Source organism: Salvelinus sp. IW2-2015, unplaced genomic scaffold (genome assembly GCF_002910315.2).
Source record: "Salvelinus sp. IW2-2015 unplaced genomic scaffold, ASM291031v2 Un_scaffold2759, whole genome shotgun sequence".
NCBI lineage: Eukaryota > Metazoa > Chordata > Actinopteri > Salmoniformes > Salmonidae > Salvelinus > Salvelinus sp. IW2-2015.
In genome coordinates this window covers 101839-107331 of record NW_019944062.1, presented here as the reverse complement: position 1 = coordinate 107331, position 5493 = coordinate 101839, and positions in this window count along the sequence as shown.

The window sequence follows — 5493 nt, the reverse complement described above, 5'->3', positions numbered from 1 at the left end:
TGACACGCAAATCAATCAACCACCATCAGACCAACACCATCAGACCAACACCATACAGAACCATCAACCATCAGACCAAACACCATCAGACCAACACCCATCAGATCAACACCATCAGACCAACACCATCAGACCAACACCATCAGACCAACACCATCAGACCAACACCATCAGACCAACACTATCATACCATCACCATCAACACCATCAGACCAACACCATCAGACACACAACACCATCAGATCAACACCATCAGACCAACACCATCAGACCAACACCATCAGACCAACACCATCAGACCAACACTATCATACCATCAATCAGACCAACACCATCAGACCAACACACATCAGACCAACCAATCAACACCAATCAGACCAACACCATCAGACCAACACCATCAGACCAACACCATCAGACCCATCACCATCAGACCAACACCATCAGACCAACACCATCAACACCATCAGACACACCATCAGACCAACACCATCAGACCGCACCATCAGCACCAACACCATCAGACCACACCATCAGACCAACACCATCAAACCATCAGACCAACACCATCAGACCACAACACCATCAGACAACACCGATCAACACATCAGACCAACACCATCAACACCATCGACCACAACACCATCAGACCAACACCCATCAGACCAACACCATCAGACCAACACCATCAGACCAACACCATCAGATCAAACACCATCAGACCAACACATCAGCATCAGACCCAACACCATCAGACCAACACCATCAGACCAACACCATCAACCAACACTATCATACCATCACCATCAACACCTCAGACCAACACCATCAGACCAACCCCATCAGATCAACACCATCAGACCAACACCATCAGACAACACCATCAAGACCAACACCATCAGACCAACATCATACCATCACCATCAGACCAACACATCAGACCAACACCATCAGACCAACACCATCAACACCATCAGACCAACACCATCAGACCAACACCATCAGACCAACACCATCAGACCATCACCATCAGACCAACACCATCAGACCAACACCATCAACACCATCAGACCAACACCATCAGACCAACACCATCAGACCACACCATCAGACCAACAACCATCAGACGACACCATCAGACCAACACCATCAACCCATCAGACCAACACCATCAGACCGACCACCATCAGACCAACACATCAACACCATCAGACCAAACCAACCACATCAGCACCCAGCATCAGACCAACACCATCAGACCAACACCATCAGACCTAACACCATCAGACCAACACCATCAGACCAACACCATCAGACCAACACCATCAGACCAACACCATCAGACCAACACAACCATCAGACCACAACACCCAATCAGACTATCAGACCAACACCATCAAACACCAGATCAGACCAACCACATCAACACCATCAGACCAAGCACCATCAGCCAAACACCATCAGAACCACACATCAGACCAAAACACCATCAGACCAACACCATCAGACCCAACACTATCATACCATCACCATCAGACCAACACCATCAGACCAACACATCAGAACCAACACATCCATACTCAACACCATCAGACCAACACCATCAACACACATCAGACCAACCATTACATAACACCCTAAACACGCATCAGACACAACAGAGGCCACTCAGACAACAAGGTCTGATGGTGTCGGTCTGATGGTGTTGGTCTGATGGTGTTGGTCTGATGGTGTTGTTGAGTATCATTTTAACATCGTGCAAATGCATTGTATAATTTCCCTTTGCCTGTCAGAACCACGATGAGAACGGCCATGTCTGATTAGGCCTCGCTGTACTGCACTCTGACTCAGAGGATCCATTTGCATACTCCTCATGTCCTCTCTCATCACCTCCTTCTCAAAAAAAAACATTGGTCCCTCCCCTCTGACCTTCTCCTCCAATTGTTTTTCAAAAAAAGAAGCGAGGAGAGAGGGTTCACGAGGAGTTCGCAATTGAGATTCTCCCACTGACTCCGAGTAGCCTTCCATCAGCCTATCAAAAGGTTGGATATCCGGTAGCTTCACGGGCTGTCAATGACTAGTTCACAGGCTAGTAGATCGTGAGAAATAATCACTAGGCCAAATATTACATGATTCAATCTGTGAAATCATTTTTCCTTCCCGAGCTGTTTACATTTAACACAATTCTGCATTTTTTGCCATCTATTTACCCAACATTGTTAAAAGTTTTTTTATTATGTTACAAAAGTAACAGTCCAGCCTGAGACACCCGTACGCGAACGTACCGTGGCCGCTTCCAAGGTTTCTTTTCCCCCCGCCATCTTTTTTTTTATCAAATATGCTGCTGAGAGAAGTTAACGTAAACATGTTCCTGGTGACAGAACTTCATACAACAGCGTCACCGTTGTGGAGGAAAAGTGTAACGGTCAATCAGTGTGCTTTGCTTGAGACGCCACTTCTGTTATTTCTCATACTTTTCATGGTTATTCTGTTTCTTCACGATTTGTTGTGAAATATGTAGCCTACACACTGTGGCTGCTGTCCAAAAGGCCACTACTAKACAGAATCACCATTTTTTTTTTTWWATCATTTATAGTAGCCTAGTCCAAATGTAAAAACCCTTTTGATTTTCTCTCATCTCAAGGTAGGCTATGATTTATTTTTTGTTCTAAATGCATGGTTTTAAAAAACAAAAAACACAAATATATTATGTATGCAGTGGTGCTATTTGTTTCTATTCATTAAAATGTGATCTACACACTAACTCAATATGCAGGCTGTATATGATACATTTGCATAAACTGAAAATGTTGTATGAAGTAGTCTTTATGAAAGAAAAGGTTTGAAGACCTTTTGCTCTCGTCTAAACTGTTCCAATATGATTAGAGAGCGACATTGTATTCTTTCTATTGCAGAGTCGGGGGGGGCCTGTGTAACGGATGTGAAATGGCTAGCTAGTTAGCGGTGGTCCACGCTAATAGCGTTTCAATCGGTTACGTCACTCGCTTTGAGACCTCGAAGTAGTGGTTCCCCTTGCTCTGCAAGAGCCGTGGCTTTTGTGGAGCGATGGGTAACGATGCTTCGTGGGCGACCGTTGTTGATGTGTGCAGAGGGTCCCTGGTTCGCACCCGGGTCGGGGCGAGGGGACGGACGTAAAGTTATACTGTTACACCTGCAATTTATGGATAAACACAAGTCTACTACACCACCCTTGGACCTCTTTCACATTGTGTTGCGTTACGAAGATTTTGACATAAATTGAATTGTCATTTTTGGGTGATTGATAAAAGTGTCAAAGTGAAAAGAAAATTCTACACATTTTAACAAATGTAATAACTGATATATAGTTGTTGCAGAAGCTTTTGTTTATTAAGGTAAACATACATTTTTTCGTAAGAAAAATGTGGCTTAACAAATCAGATAATACGTTATATGGACTCACTCTGTGTGAAATAATAGCGGTTGACATGATTTTTGAACGATCATTTCCTCCGTCCTCCATACATAAACTCAAAACGCAAAAAAAGAAACGTCTCTTTTTCAGGACCCTGTCTTTCAAAGATAATTCGTAAAAAATCCAAATAACTTCACAGATCTTCGTTGTAAAGGGTTTAAACACTGTTTCCCATGCTTGTTCAATGAACCATAAACAATTAATGAACATGCACCTGTGGAACGGTCGTTAAGACACTAACAGCTTACAGACGGTAGGNNNGGTGAATTTCAAACTCAGATTCAACTACAAAGACCAGGGAGCTTTTCAAAAGCCTCATAAAGAAGGGCAGTGATTAGTAGATGGGTAACAATAACAAATGAAACATTGAATATCTCTTTAAGCATGGTCAAGTTAATAATTATGCTGTGGATTATGTATTTAACCACCCAGACACATCAAAGATGCAGTCGTCCTTCTGAACTGAGCTGCAGGAGAGGAAGGAAACAGCTCTGGGACGTCACCATGAGTCCATTAGTGATTTTAAAACAGCCCCCAGAGTTCAATGTCTGTGATGGGAGAAAACTGAGGATGGATCAACAACATTGTAATGACTCCACTATAATGACCTAAATGACAGTGTGAAAAGAAGAATACAAAGAAACATGTATGCAACAAGGCGAGAAAGTAAAGAAATACACTTTTTAGCCTAAATGCAAAGCCTTATGTTTGGGCCAAATCCAACACAACACATCACCGAGTAACTGCCTTCATATGTTCAAGCATAGTGGTGGCTGCATCATTCTTATGGGTATGCTTGTAATCGTTAAGGACTGGGGAGCTTTTCAGGATAAAAAGAAACGGAATGGTTCAGTCTGCTTTCCATCAGACACTGGGAGATGAATTCACATTTCAGCAGGACAATAACCTAAAACACAAGGCCAAATATACACTGGAGWTGRTTACCAAGAAGACAGTGAATGTTCCTGAGTGGTCAAATTACAGTAGATTTAGATCTGCTTGAAAATCTGAAATTAATAATGGGCAAATACTGTACAATCCAGATGTGCAAAGCTCTTATGAGATTTACCCAGAAACACTACCAGATAACACTACCAGATAACACTACCAGATAACACTACCAGATAACACTACCAGATAACACTACCAGATAACACTACCAGATAACACTACCAGATAAACACTACCAGGTAACACTACCAGATAACACTACCAGATAACACTACCAGATAACACTACCAGATAACACCACCAGATAAACACTACCAGAGAAAGAACATGTGCTAGAAGATAAATCAATCAAAAGTTTACGTGTAATTGTGCTACATTACTGGGATTGTATTCTTTGACACAAAAAAAAAAGGAGATGAAAACGTAATGTGTAATTTAACAATGCTTTTTCTTAACCTACTAAAGAACACCATTCAAATTCAAAATCCTTATTGGGTAAAACAATATTAATTCCTCCCATTTTCGATTTCATTTCCTCATTGTCCTGCTTTATCCTGGCCACATTCGTAACAGTTTGGCCTGTCAATCGATCACTGTGGGTGGGATTGCCAGGGGAGGAGGCGGGATGTTTGTGAGTCACAGGGTGGTAGTGTTTCAGACCTGTCAATCAATTATTGTGGGTGGGATTTTCAGGGAAGGGAGTAGATTAGTAATCTAATAATTAAAACACTTTTTCAATATAATTTATTATAATAAAACTTGAGAAAAATGATTTCCCCTGTTAAGAAACTGTGTAGAACTGTCCCCTACTGAGCTTTTTCACCCCCCTCCCTCTCAGACTAAGTCAGGCACCCATGAGTGTGTGTGTGCCTCCCGTCCTCCTTCTGATTCTGTGTCTCTCTCTCTGGTGTCCTCTCTTCTCTTGTGTGTGTCCTCTCTCTCTTCTCTTCTCTCTTCTTCTCTCTCTCTCTCTCTCTCTCTCTCTCTCTCTCTTCTCTCTCTCTCTCTCTCTCTCTCTCTCTTCTCTCTCTCTCTCTCTCTCTCGTCTCTCTCTGTCTCTCTCTCTCTCTCCTCTCTCTCTCTCTCTC